The sequence below is a fragment of the Ambystoma mexicanum genome, chromosome 11 (genome assembly GCF_040938575.1).
Source record: "Ambystoma mexicanum isolate Mex_15411 chromosome 11, UKY_AmexF1_1, whole genome shotgun sequence".
In the NCBI taxonomy this organism is placed as follows: domain Eukaryota; kingdom Metazoa; phylum Chordata; class Amphibia; order Caudata; family Ambystomatidae; genus Ambystoma; species Ambystoma mexicanum.
This window is the reverse complement of record NC_090934.1, coordinates 823,604,493-823,618,824: the sequence shown is the minus strand read 5'-3', so window position 1 is coordinate 823,618,824 and position 14,332 is coordinate 823,604,493. Positions and strand designations below refer to the sequence as shown.

Genomic DNA, 14,332 nt, shown 5'->3' with positions numbered 1-14,332 from the left:
CTGTCCCCTTTTAACACAAGTGCGCAACTGTGGCTTTATCCTCATAGCAAGTTATGCCTACACAGAGGACATTTGGTGCACTGTTGATGGGCTCTGTCCTCTACTAAATCCCCTGTGTTTGTGGATTAGGGGAGGTAGGGAAGTGCTTGATACCCTGATTTGCTGTGGGAAAAAGAGCTATTTTAGAAATATTTTCAGGTTGCCTGGGAAGCATAAGCAAACAGCACACCAATCAGGCCCCTGTGTAAGAACTGCATGAGTCTCTGTGGCGCAATCGGTTAGCGTGTTCGGCTGTTAACCGAAAGGTTGGTGGTTCAAGCCCACCCAGGGATGGTGCATTTTGGCTCAAAAATTCAGCGTGACCAACTATGGACTTCTGTTTACCTCTCGCAGGTCTCGTCTGCTGACGTCCAAAAAATCCAATAAACTGCAAGCAATTCTTCTCGCTTGCTTTAGTTTTTCAAAACTTGCCATTCAATTCATAAACATCAAGACTTCATGGGAAGGGTTTGGCTGCAGCGTGTACGGATGCAGAGAAGGAAGCTATCCTAGCCAGTCTACCTAAAGAAGCAATGAGGCTCTGCAGGTGCATGTACGTCTCCTACCTTTATTCTGTCATCAGACACACCAGGTGGATTGCCACAAGGACCTCGTGGCGCAATGGTTGCGCGTCTGACTCCAGATCAGAAGGTTGTGTGTTCAAATCACGTCGGGGTCATACTTCCTTTTCCCACTCTGAAATACAAAATTGCTCTTCAGTATCTCGTTATTTCAACCTGACTGCATCTTTGTGCTCTGGGCCTAGTTGTTCTGGCGTTTCGAATGTAAGCTTTGCAGCAGGGAAGTATCATATTGACAGACACCCATGAAGGACATGGTCAACCTTTAAAGCAGGCCAATCTCTATGTTTTACTGGATGCAGCAGAAGTATTTCCTCTTTACCATCTCTTCAAGTGGGCCTGACTGATGTGCTGTTTTGTGCACGCTACGTGGGCTTTGTAAAGCATACCTCTGCCATTTGCATGGCCTCCTAGCGCTGTCAATATTTTCGTGTAATCGCTGAATGCTGCACTGTCCTGGGAACTCTAGGTGTGACTAAAGGATATATGCTGGGGCCCCGAAAGGGGGTCGGCAGTCTAGTGGCAATGCCCATCACTTTGCAGTTTGGGTTTGTGAGTTCAGGTACCGGTCTGGTGTCGGAAAACTGTAAGCGCCCTCCCAATCAACTGTCGGTCCTGGATTGTGAGGATTTCCCCTTATACTGGTCTCAGTAGACACATTTCCATTTTACTTTTTCACTCTCGCATTGCCTATTTCTCTCTCTCTCATAGTTACATTATAGACAAGAGAGACATTGTCAGCGAGAGGGCTTCACAGCACCTTCCCCCCTTTCCCTAAGTGCATTGCAAGGGGCTCTGGGAGGCGTGCACATTTGTCTGAACCACAAAGATCCACTGGCAATAAAAAGCGTAGGTCCCTAGTTTGCATTTCTTAGAATTTGAGGTGACACTCAGAGTTGTCTTGGGCGTGACTGTACCTTTCATAGGAGATGTGCTAATCCCCAAACCCTCTTCCTTTGTCCCAGTAATCTGTCCTAGGGCCTCTAGCAAGTTGTTTTCTGAAACAAAGCTTACCTGAACATCCTGTAAAATTGGTAACTTTTCAGTAGCAGTACAGTGCAGTATATAGCATTCCTGTTGCGCACAGCAACTAGATCCAAAAATTGCTTACTCTACCCCAGAAATTAGAATTCACCCAGTCAAACAGAGGGATCTATAAAGAGCATGGCAACTAGTTAACATAAGCTACTTCCCCCAAGTTCTCTTGGTGCACTCTGCTGCCCTCTTTTAACAGAAGAATGCAACTGCAGGTCTTGCTTCTCAGCAAGGTACCTACATATAGAATCCTTGGTGCACTCTTGCTAAATCTGCTGGAATGTGTCTTCTATTGTGCCCAGGGTGGTTGTGTATTTGGGGGCTCAGGGAAGCAAGGGAGCAGTCTAATGCACTGCAGTGCTAAGAGAGGCATGCCTTTTTCAGAAAAAAGTTCAGGTTTTCTGCCAATCAGAAAAAAATAGCAATGGAATCAGGCCAAAGGCAGAACACACATGCCAGTGAGTCTCTGTGGTGCAATTGGTTAGCGCGTTCGGCTGTTAAAGGATAGTTCCGGGACTTTTTTTTTATTGTCCCTACGGGTCGGCCATGTGTTTGTAAGCATAAATCGGTAGATCGTAGGAAACTTTCCTATGGACCTTACCCGACTTTTCGCCCATTATCGCACTCGAAATCAGCCTCCATTTTGTGATAATCCTATCATTCCGCCGCATCGACCTGGCTCACCTGCCTTTGCGGCACTAAATCAAATCCCCCGCCCCTGAGCCTGACATCAGCAGACGCGTTCCGCCCATTTCAAGCACGTCTCGTGTCAACAATCGCTGCGCCTCAGCTATTGACGTGTTGCCATGGAAATGGCAGGACGCCTCTTTCCCCAATAAGTATAAACAGACCGTTTCACAACATACAGCAGCAGATTTTCGATTCCATTCCTCTCTCTGTGTTACTTTGAGTATTCTGTGACTCGTTTCAGTGCTCTGGTCAGCTACCTTCGCCGCTTGTAGCCCGTGTGAACACCTGTAGCATCTCTGTAAATTATTTTACTATCTTTACCGCACAATGGCCACAATAATGCCGTATATGTACGAGCCCGAGTACACCGAGGAGGAACTACTGGAAAGGCAAGCACGCGAAAACGATGGGGATTCGGACGGCAGTTGGGAGGACCAGTCAACGGATGAAGAGCCTGGACCATGTCGCATGGACGGCGTCTCCACCTGGTGCACGTGCAATCGGTGCGAGCTAATGCCAACTGAGGAGGAGAACTGCTGCTGCCGTGAAAATTCCGGGTGCTTGGCCTACATTTCGGAAAGCGAGCAAAGTCTGCAGGAAGGCGAGCAAAGTCCGCAATGCATCACCGAGCTGCCAGAGTTCAGGGAAGCCTGCCTCTCACGGACAGTGTTGAGGATGATGATGGTGCTTATGCACGAACTTCGTGGCACTGTTCGTCCGCGTAATCCGAGTAACGAGTAAGTATACTCTGTTTGTGATGTCAGTGATGCCACCACTATTTCATGGTCGTCTCCCACATATAAAATTACATTTACATATCATTCGAACGCATGTAAATTGGTTCCATATAGTGCATTTTCTAGATATAATTTTTTTCTAAGAAAAATGACATGTGTTACCTGAATCGACATTGATAAGAAAGTTTGGTCAGTTTAATACAGTTTGCATCTTTTTTTTCACAGGTGGTACAGGCTGGTGGCCTATCGTTGCTTCACTTGGTGGCTTCACGGGAGGCTCGGACACCGCGTTCGGAGAGTAATACCTGCCTGTGCGGTACTTGCCATTAGACAACATTTCCCCAGTGACAGTGGACAATACCGCGGATTTTCCCTCGATGTGCTGCAACCTCAACTTTACAATGTGTAATGTTTATTATTTATGTTTAATTAAAATCTAAAATAAAGCACAACATATATTTTAACAATGGTTGTTTTGATTTTTTAAATGAATCTAGTGTGTCTCCGTTGAATAGCCTTCCAGTGCCTTGTCTTGTCACACCACATGTCTCCGGCCAGCATCCTCCCTCACGCTGGCCGCACACCTTCAATCCACATAACCGTTGAACCCATATATGCAGCAGTCATACATATATTCTTTTGTGGGTTGGCATCAAGCGTTGGCAATAAAAAGCTGTTGGATTTTATTGATACAAAACATGGTTATGGGTAAATAATAAATATGGTTGATCATAATAAATCCTCTTTTTGGGTACCGGGTACAGAGATGACCCCCATATATTCTCCTGGGAGGGTGAGGTATTTATAAACTCACCCCCCTGCCTTCCATGTAGTAGATCCTGCAGCCATCCTCTTACATTCAGTTAGATGGCCTCTCCTTGGTGAGGCCCTGCGGCAAACGGGTCTTGTCTGCACGACCACCGCCCCGATCCACCCCCCGCCCTATCAAAGGCAGTTCGCACCGGGGTACTTGCGCTGCTGGCAAGTGGAGCTGTCAGGGAGCGATAAAGGCCAAGAGGTGCCAAAGACCATGTACACTTCAAAGTGGTCTATAGAGCATGGGTTGTTGTTCCCATGTCTACCTCCAGACCCCGTGTCTCCTGCCAAGCATCCCCCTCACGATGGACGCCCCCCTGCAATCCACATAAGTGTGTCTCCATTCACAAGTCTTCCTGTGTCTTGTCTGCACGACCACCGCCCCGATCCACCCCCCGCCCTATCAAAGGCAGTTCGCACCGGGGTACTTGCGCTGCTGGCAAGTGGAGCTGTCAGGGAGCGATAAAGGCCAAGAGGTGCCAAAGACCATGTACACTTCAAAGTGGTCTATAGAGCATGGGTTGTTGTTCCCATGTCTACCTCCAGACCCCGTGTCTCCTGCCAAGCATCCCCCCTCACGCTGGACGCCCCCCTGCAATCCGCATAATGCCACGACATATACACGTCATTCATTCACAAACACACCCCTGTTTCGAATTCTTTATAACCCACTTCATATTTCTAATGAGAACTTCTTTGCGCTTTGCTAGTCAACCCGTGAAGGTGCTGGTTATCTGCTCTTCGTCTCTGTGAACTTCCGTGACCACTTTGAGCAAACTCGTCAGTTTGCAACCTGTGAACTGCTCCCTGTTCTACGACAAGAAACTACTCTGATCCCTGCATCTAACTGTTTGTTCGTCAAGGTAAATCCATGTACCATAATCATTTTGCGTCCAATTTTTTAATTTATATCTATTTGCTAGTAGTCATCAAATTGCATCCATGTTTTCTTTTCGTTCACGACAGTACATGCAAGGAACTAGTCACATGTTCTGAGTTTAGTCAAATTACTTTTTCTATTTTTTGAAAGTTATTGAAATACTTATCCGCATGTGAATAACGTGTATAGTTCCAAGAACCAAAACGGACCTTGCATTGAACCTTTTATGTGTCATTTAATGTTTTAACACATTGGTATTCATAGAGAATTGTTGATCTTTACTTTTCAGAACTTTCCATAATGCCTGCCTGTTCCATTGGCGGTTGCCCTTCGAAGACCCATAACAAATCTGAAGATACTATAATGCATGTTTTCCCTAAGACAATAGATCAGATAAGAGAATGGGTCCGATATTGCGGATATCCAGCCTCTGAGCTAGAAAGTAGAGTCCTAGAAGTCTTTGCGGACAAGAGGGGTGATCGATACCGCATCTGCAGCAGGCACTTTAGCCCAGACATGTACTCCACATCATTGCTAATAAAGAAGAAAACACCGCGAGCGAGGCGAAAATTGCTCTCAACCGCTATTCCCACTCTATTCGTCCACATCCCTCCACTGGTGAGTCAAGTTTACGTATTTGTCTCTCGGCCTTGCGGTAGTGTGTAGCATTAGCTAACAATAATTTCCCCATTTATGTATCCACTCAATATGAAGGCGGAAGATTCTCCATCCGTGTCGTTATTGCAGTCATCAGCCACTTCAAGCGCCTATCGGGTAATCTTACTTAGCTACTCTGACACTGACTTGTTTTAGGCATGTAAATCAATAGTTTTAATTGATCGTGTAATTATTTTACCTAATGGTACACCACAGTACTCGTCCTCTAGTCTTTGTTTTCAGTTATAATTATTGTTATCCAAAATAATGCAAGTACTGTCTTTCAGGGAGATGCTGAGGAGTCCAACGCATTGACGACAACCGTAGATGTCACTCAGATGCTCGAGGTACGTTTCCGGACAGTTCCATCGATGGAGATCATCAGATCTTGCATTCTTGTAGCGTGATTGTTACACACAATGTTTCTTTCGTTTTTAGCCATTGGTATGTCCTTCTGTCGTCGCCCTCCTATGTGTCTTCTTTTTTCAATATTGTGTTCATTACTAATGAAAGTCCTATGTTTCAGGGAGTCGATGGAGCATTAGTCCAAGAAGAAGGGGGAGCATGCAGTTACGGGTCGGCGCAACAGCTTGCAGAAGTGTGCACCGCAGTTACAGCGTCCCTTGATGTTCTTATGCATTTCGAGGTATGGATACTGACAGATCAATCATGCGAGATCAAATGACGTGATTACACCCGCTATACTTCCTTCTTTATTAACGCAAGTACTATGTTTCAGGGAGCTGACGGAGCTTCTTCAACAAGAACATCACCCCTAGTAGTTGATGCAGATCTCTGGGTGGTGACACTTCCAACGATGGAGCAAATCGAATCATATTTAGATATCCATTATTTATTTTAGACAACTGATCATTTGTGCAGGTCTATTTAGATGAGCCGTTGACGCCTGCAGAAAGTTTATGTTCTTTTAAACAAAATAGAAAACCATACTAATGCAATTACTGTGTTTCAGGGAGTTGCTGAAGCGTCATCTTCAATAATATCATCAATGGAAGTCTATGCGGAGCCCGAGGTATGGATCTTGACAGTTCAATGTAACTAGATCAACAATGCGTGAACTATTGTCGTTTGAATGTTCTACACAATGCGTTCATTCGTGTTTTGCTATTGAGATGTCCGTATGGGTATTGGTCCCCAAGTACATTTTGTGTTTTCAATATTATTATACATACTAATGAAAGTTCGATGTTTCAGGGAGTCGATGGAGCCTCAGTGAGTGATGGATGTGCTTATCATGAAAATATAGTCGTTGCAGCGCGAGAGGAAGTGGAGACATGCACACACGAGTCGGAGCAACAGCGTCCAGATGTTGAAGTTCGAGGCAAGAAAGTTTCAAAGAAAAGAAAGCAAAAGAAGGTTAGTGTCCTGTTCACTATTTTATGTTGTCTTTCACTGTCAATAGTTCAATACTGTAAGTTGTGTTTAAACTGAACATCCCTTTTCTAATCTGTCCTCTAGTTGCGAGTGGGTGTAAGAACTAGATCTACACAGACAGTGAAGCGAACGAGAGATGTTGCTTGTCAAACCTTTTGGCAGGGACTTGAGACTGGAGATGCATCGTGCCAATGGGAAGAATATGAAGTGATTGACAACGGAGCTATACCACCACCAGCCATTGATAGTGAATGTCCTCCTGGTAGTTTGGATGCAGTCGGAGATCAATTCACAGAATCCACACCCGCAAAAAATAAGAGCGCGCGAAAGTTGAAGACATTGTTTTTTTCTCCCATCTCCGGACAAGGAACAGATGTTGCAATGGAAGAGAATGAAGTGGACGACAATGAAACACCATCAATATCACTCAGCATAGCGGAAGACGATATCAGAGATTGTACCTTCCATGCGAGTGACATGTCCTCAACGTTACAGGCCGAACCAGCTGGGATGCAGAGTGACAGTATAAGGAAAGAGGCCAAATTCATTGTATTCGATAGCTGTTTGATGGATATTATTATGATGATGAAATGTGGGCATTGGGTTGGTGGGGAAGTTTGTGGGGAGCCATTGATTAATGTGACTCGTGCAATTCGAGGCACTAACCTTAAAATACATGCCACCTGTACACAATATCATCCGTTCGCATGGTCTGCACAACCCATGCTGGGGCAACTGCCAGCAGGCAATCTACTTTGTGCAGCGGCCGCACTTTTTAGTGGTTCAAGTTTTAAAAAGTTACAGTATTTCTTTCAGTTTGTGGGAATCCATTTCATTGCGAAAAGTCAGTTCTACAAATACCAAACCGATTATCTATTTCCAGCCATCAGCGAAGCTTGGAGAATGGAAAAAATGTCTATTGATAGTACATTCGCGGGCAAACGGTTCAGGCTAGCTGGTGATGGACAGTGCGACAGCCCAGGATTTTCAGCCAAGTACTGCACCTACCACTTTCAGGACATGGAAAGTAAGAAAATTGTGAGTTCGGTGGTCGTGCAGGTGTCACAAAGTACATCCTCAGTGGCCATGGAGAAAATTGGCTTTGTAGCATCATTGCAAGAACTACAATCGCGGGGAATGGTGATCGACCTGATAGCCACGGACAGACACGTTTCAATTGCCAAGACAATGAGAGAACAGTACAAAAATATAAATCACCAATTTGACGTTTGGCATCTTGCAAAATCAATCAATAAAAAATTGTCGGCTGCAGGTAAAAAAAAGGAATTGCAAGGTATTTCACAGTGGTCCAAGTCAATCAGCAACCATCTTTGGTGGAGCTCAAAAACATGTGAAGGGTCGTTGGAAATTCTACTGGAAAAATGGCGGTCAGTAATTTTGCACTGTAGCAACGTACATCGATGGTCGACAAATGAACATTTCCACAAATGTGAACATGGCCATTTGTCCACAGAGGAGGCACGGAAGAAGAAGTGGTTGATTCCTTCATCACCCACTCACAAAGCCATTGAAAAGATTGTATTTGATAAAACTATAACAAAAGCTTTGAGGGGACTCACGGAATTCTGCCACACAGGAGATTTGGAGGTGTTCCACAATATGTGCCTCAAGTACAGGCCAAAACGATTGCATTTTGGCATGGAGGGCATGATAAATCGGACTCTTTTAGCGGTCTTGGCACATAACCATAATGTTGGCCGTCAACAAAGTAGGACGACCGGAACTTTAGGGACGCTTCGCTACAATAAGGCCTTCACTAAAAGAAGTAAACAATGGGTGATCAAACCAGTGTTTGAGGATATGCAATATGAGTTTATTGAGAAACTTATCGTTGACGTCCTAGATAGGCACATACATGGAGTGGTGAACGAACCTATGCAGGGGACAACTGCATTGCCACCCAACATTGCCTCTGTTCCATGTCCACCTAAAGCAGAGCTCATTGAGAAATACACATCACGGTTTAAATGATTGTAATTTGATTGTCTGTTCTCTCGAGTCTCCTCATGTTGCAGGCCCATTGCAATTAAACCAAACAGTAATATAAATCATTTTTACAAAAATTATAGAATGTTTCCGTATTACAAACACATGGCCGACCCATAGGGACAATAAAAAAAAAGGCACGCAGACAAGATGTCCCTAAAACTAACCGCAGCTAAATAGAAATGTGTGCTCGCTCAAAGTGAAGGTCAGCTGCTTTGATGTTTTGCTCGGGTGGCGGAACGGCCCACGACCGAATATAAGGTTCTATTGTGATTTGACCTTGACAGGCCGGGACCATCCTGAAAGACTAAGAAAAGATAATGAATAAAATTTCAGAAACGAAACGATGAGCCACGTTCATTAGAAGAAGTAACGTCGGCAAAGAAGGAGTGGTGTTTCGGGTCTGCCCTACACAGAGACACAATGGAAAATGCAAATATAATGTAAGTAACTTTTGATGAGTTTATACCGCAATTTCATTACTATACAGTGGCTTTAAAGACGGGTTCAGTTGTACTTGTTCGTTCTATGTGGCATATTGTTTTCTACCGCGCACTATCTTGAGGAGAAAGATCTGCTTTTACTGAAGCACCTCAAAACCTTCCTCTTTGCTTCTGCTTTCTCTCTCCCTCTCCCCTGCTACAACTGGTCCACTGTCTGCGACCTCGGTCCTGGGCCCTTCCACTCTCCACCTGCACTGCCTCCCTGTCAACCCCTGCACTGGGGGACTGTCTCAGTATCCTACAGCCCCCCCTTCCCAGCACTTGTTCTGCACTTACCTTGCACTTGCCACCAGCTGGCCCTATTTATTTATTATTTTATGCTACTTACCTTGTACTCCACTCCCCCCCCTCCCTGCCTCGCCACGCCTTTAAACACTTGTGTACACCCAGTAGCGCTGTCCTCGCTATGATTTTAATAAGGATCTGATGGTGAGACTAATTTCATTTTTTATGTTTTTAGGTACATCATTCACTACTGTCTGTGTCACGAGTACCAGACACCGGCGGACGGCTTCTACAGCCGCCAGTTGCTTCTCCGCGTGAACAACGTTACCACCCTGACCATTTTATGGGACGATCGCCAAGTACAAGTATGCCCTTACGCGGTACTAACGGTTAGATGCAACATACCTACCGTTGTGGTGGCCTAGTGCCTCGTTGTTGGAACAGCCATGCGATTATCAGTGCGACCGAAGAGCTTATTTTTATCGTAAACCAACACCCTGTGTACTGCACACGAACATTGCTTCCCTCAAGACGAACTAATTTGGATCGAGAGCAAATAAAAATGCAAATCGCTGAATATTCTCTAAACATTTGATGTCCAATAAACGTACTTTGCCAAATGTACAATCTTGCCGTTTGCTTTTAAACCACGGTTTCACATTCCGAATTGTGGTGCTGTATTGTGAGATGCTCTAAGACCCTGTGTACAGGAAAGGACCATCGCGTTCCTCAATACGAACTTTTTGGAACATGAGCAAATAAAAATGCAAATCGCTGAATATTCTCAAAACATTTGATGTCCAATAAATGTACTTTACCACATTTACAATCTTGCGGTTTGATTTCAAAGTACAGTTTCATATTCCGAATTGTGGCGCGCTGTGTTGTGAGCTGATCTGTGTTGGTTTCCGGGTTCTGTGTGGAGTCGCGTAGAAGACGCCTGGGCGCGTTTGCCTACGCAGCACAGTCACGTCACGGATAGAGGCGGGGAATATGAATGTTTTGATAAAGTCTGTTTCAGGGGCGGGGGATTTGATTTAGTGCCGCAAAGGCAGGTGAGCCAGGTCGATGCGGCGGAATGATAGGATTATCACAAAATGGAGGCTGATTTCGAGTGCGATAATGGGCGAAAAGTCGGGTAAGGTCCATAGGAAAGTTTCCTACGATCTACCGATTTATGCTTACAAACACATGGCCGACCAGTAGGGACAATAAAAAAAAAGTCCCGGAACTATCCTTTAACCGAAAAGACGCTGCTGTTTTTGGCACAAAGACACAGAGTGTTCCACTCAGTAAACCTGAGTCATTTCTCCCGTGTTCTCTGGGTTCAGCCTACTGTCCCCTTTTAACACAAGTGCGCAACTGTGGCTTTATCCTCATAGCAAGTTATGCCTACACAGAGGACATTTGGTGCACTGTTGATGGGCTCTGTCCTCTACTAAATCCCCTGTGTTTGTGGATTAGGGGAGGTAGGGAAGTGCTTGATACCCTGATTTGCTGTGGGAAAAAGAGCTATTTTAGAAATATTTTCAGGTTGCCTGGGAAGCATAAGCAAACAGCACACCAATCAGGCCCCTGTGTAAGAACTGCATGAGTCTCTGTGGCGCAATCGGTTAGCGTGTTTGGCTGTTAACCGAAAGGTTGGTGGTTCAAGCCCACCCAGGGATGGTGCAATTTGGCTCAAAAATTCAGCGTGACCAACTATGGACTTCTGTTTACCTCTCGCAGGTCTCGTCTGCTGACGTCCAAAAAATCCAATAAACTGCAAGCAATTCTTCTCGCTTGCTTTAGTTTTTCAAAACTTGCCATTCAATTCATAAACATCAAGACTTCATGGGAAGGGTTTGGCTGCAGCGTGTACGGATGCAGAGAAGGAAGCTATCCTAGCCAGTCTACCTAAAGAAGCAATGAGGCTCTGCAGGTGCATGTACGTCTCCTACCTTTATTCTGTCATCAGACACACCAGGTGGATTGCCACAAGGACCTCGTGGCGCAATGGTAGCGCGTCTGACTCCAGATCAGAAGGTTGTGTGTTCAAATCACGTCGGGGTCATACTTCCTTTTCCCACTCTGAAATACAAAATTGCTCTTCAGTATCTCGTTATTTCAACCTGACTGCATCTTTGTGCTCTGGGCCTAGTTGTTCTGGCGTTTCGAATGTAAGCTTTGCAGCAGGGAAGTATCATATTGACAGACACCCATGAAGGACATGGTCAAGCTTTAAAGCAGGCCAATCTCTATGTTTTACTGGATGCAGCAGAAGTATTTCCTCTTTACCATCTCTTCAAGTGGGCCTGACTGATGTGCTGTTTTGTGCACGCTACGTGGGCTTTGTAAAGCATACCTCTGCCATTTGCATGGCCTCCTAGCGCTGTCAATATTTTCGTGTAATCGCTGAATGCTGCACTGTCCTGGGAACTCTAGGTGTGACTAAAGGATATATGTTGGGGCCCCGAAAGGGGGTCGGCAGTCTAGTGGCAATGGGCATCACTTTGTAGTTTGGGTTTGTGAGTTCAGGTACCGGTCTGGTGTCAGAAAACTGTAAGCGCCCTCCCAATCAACTGTCGGTCCTGGATTGTGAGGATTTCCCCTTATACTGGTCTCAGTAGACACATTTCCATTTTACTTTTTCACTCTCGCATTGCCTATTTCTCTCTCTCTCATAGATACATTATAGACAAGAGAGGCATTGTCAGCGAGAGGGCTTCACAGCACCTTCCCCCATTTCCCTAAGTGCATTGCAAGGGGCTCTGGGAGGCGTGCACATTTGTCTGAAACACAAAGATCCACTGGCAATAAAAGGCGTAGGACCCCAGTTCGCATTTCTTAGAATTTGAGGAGGCACTCAGAGTTGTCTCGGGCGTGACTTTACCTTTCATAGGAGATGTGCTAATCCCCAAACCCTCTTCCTTTGTCCCAGTAATCTGTCCTAGGGCCTCTAGCAAGTTGTTTTCTGAAACAAAGCTTACCTGAACATCCTGTAAAATTGGTAACTTTTCAGTAGCAGTACAGTGCAGTATATAGCATTCCTGTTGCGCACAGCATCTAGATCCAAAAATTGCTTACTCTACCCCAGAAATTAGAATTCACCCAGTCAAACAGAGGGATCTATAAAGATCATGGCAAGTAGTTAACATAAGCTACTTCCCCCAAGTTCTCTTGGTGCACTCTGCTGCCCTCTTTTAACAGAAGAATGCAACTGCAGGTCTTGCTTCTCAGCAAGGTACCTACATATAGAAACCTTGGTGCACTCTTGCTAAATCTGCTGGAATGTGTCTTCTATTGTGCCCAAGGTGGTTGTGTATTTGGGGACTCAGGGAAGCAAGGGAGCAGTCTAATGCACTGCAGTGCTAAGAGAGGCATGCCTTTTTCAGAAAAAAGTTCAGGTTTTCTGCCAATCAGAAATAAATAGCAATGCAATCAGGCCAAAGGCAGAACACACATTCCAGTGAGTCTCTGTGGCACAATTGGTTAGCGCGTTCGGCTGTTAACCGAAAAGACGCTGCTGTTTTTGGCACAAAGACACAGAGTGTTCCACTCAGTAAACCTGAGTCATTTCTCCCGTGTTCTCTGGGTTCAGCCTACTGTCCCCATTTAACACAAGTGCGCAACTGTGGCTTTCTCCTCATAGCAAGTTATGCCTACACAGAGGACATTTGGTGCACTGTTGATGGGCTCTGTCTTCTACTAAATCCCCTGTGTTTGTGGATTAGGGGAGGTAGGGAAGTGCTTGATACCCTGATTTGCTGTGGGAAATAGAGCTATTTTAGAAATATTTTCAGGTTGCCTGGGAAGCATAAGCAAACAGCACACCAATCAGGCCCCAGTGTAAGCACTGCATGAGTCTCTGTGGCGCAATCGGTTAGCGCGTTCGGCTGTTAACCGAAAGGTTGGTGGTTCAAACCCACCCAGGGACGATGCAATTTGGCTCAAAAAATCAGCATGACCAACTATGAACTTCTGTTTACCTCTCGCAGGTCTCGTCTGCTGACGTCCAAAAAATCCAATAAACTGTAAGCAATTCTTCTCGCTTGCTTTAATTTTTCAAAACTTGCCATTCAATTCATAAACATCAAGACTTCATGGGAAGGGTTTGGCTGCAGCGTGTACTGATGCACAGAAGGAAGCTATCCTAGCCAGTCTACCTAAAGAAGCAATGAGGCTCTGCAGGTGCATGTACGTCTCCTACCTTTATTCTGTCATCAGACACACCAGGTGGATTGCCACAAGGAGCTCGTGGCGCAATGGTAGCGCGTCTGACTCCAGATCAAAAGGTTGTGTGTTCAAATCACGTCGGGGTCATACTTCCTTTTCCCACTCTGAAATACAAAATTGCTCTTCAGTATCTCGTTATTTCAACCTGACTGCATCTTTGTGCTCTGGGCCTAATTGTTCTGGCGTTTCGAATGTAAGCTTTGCAGCAGGGAAGTATCATATTGACTGACACCCATGAAGGACATGGTCAACCTTTAAAGCAGGCCAATCTCTATGTTTTACTGGATGCAGCAGAAGTATTTCCTCTTTACCATCTCTTCAAGTGGGCCTGACTGATGTGCTGTTTTGTGCACGCTACGTGGGCTTTGTAAAGCATACCTCTGTCATTTGCATGGCCTCCTAGCGCTGTCAATATTTTCGTGTAATCGCTGAATGCTGCACTGTCCTGGGAACTCTAGGTGTGACTAAAGGATATATGTTGGGGCCCCGAAAGGGGGTCGGCAGTCTAGTGGCAATGGGCATCACTTTGCAGTTTGGGTTTGTGAGTTCAGG

General features: G+C 45.3%; 4 non-coding genes across 4 annotated transcripts; all 4 read left to right on the top strand.

Moving 5' to 3' along the window:
- The first annotated feature begins 259 nt into the window (after positions 1-259).
- On the top strand, positions 260-333 carry TRNAN-GUU (transfer RNA asparagine (anticodon GUU)). Its single transcript has one exon. It is a non-coding gene; the product is annotated as a tRNA-Asn (tRNA).
- A 313-nt stretch (positions 334-646) lies between these two features.
- Positions 647-718, top strand: TRNAW-CCA (transfer RNA tryptophan (anticodon CCA)). Its single transcript has one exon. It is a non-coding gene; the product is annotated as a tRNA-Trp (tRNA).
- A 10,828-nt stretch (positions 719-11,546) lies between these two features.
- Positions 11,547-11,618, top strand: TRNAW-CCA (transfer RNA tryptophan (anticodon CCA)). Its single transcript has one exon. It is a non-coding gene; the product is annotated as a tRNA-Trp (tRNA).
- A 1,790-nt stretch (positions 11,619-13,408) lies between these two features.
- Positions 13,409-13,482, top strand: TRNAN-GUU (transfer RNA asparagine (anticodon GUU)). The gene has a single exon. It is a non-coding gene; the product is annotated as a tRNA-Asn (tRNA).
- Positions 13,483-14,332: the final 850 nt, after the last annotated feature.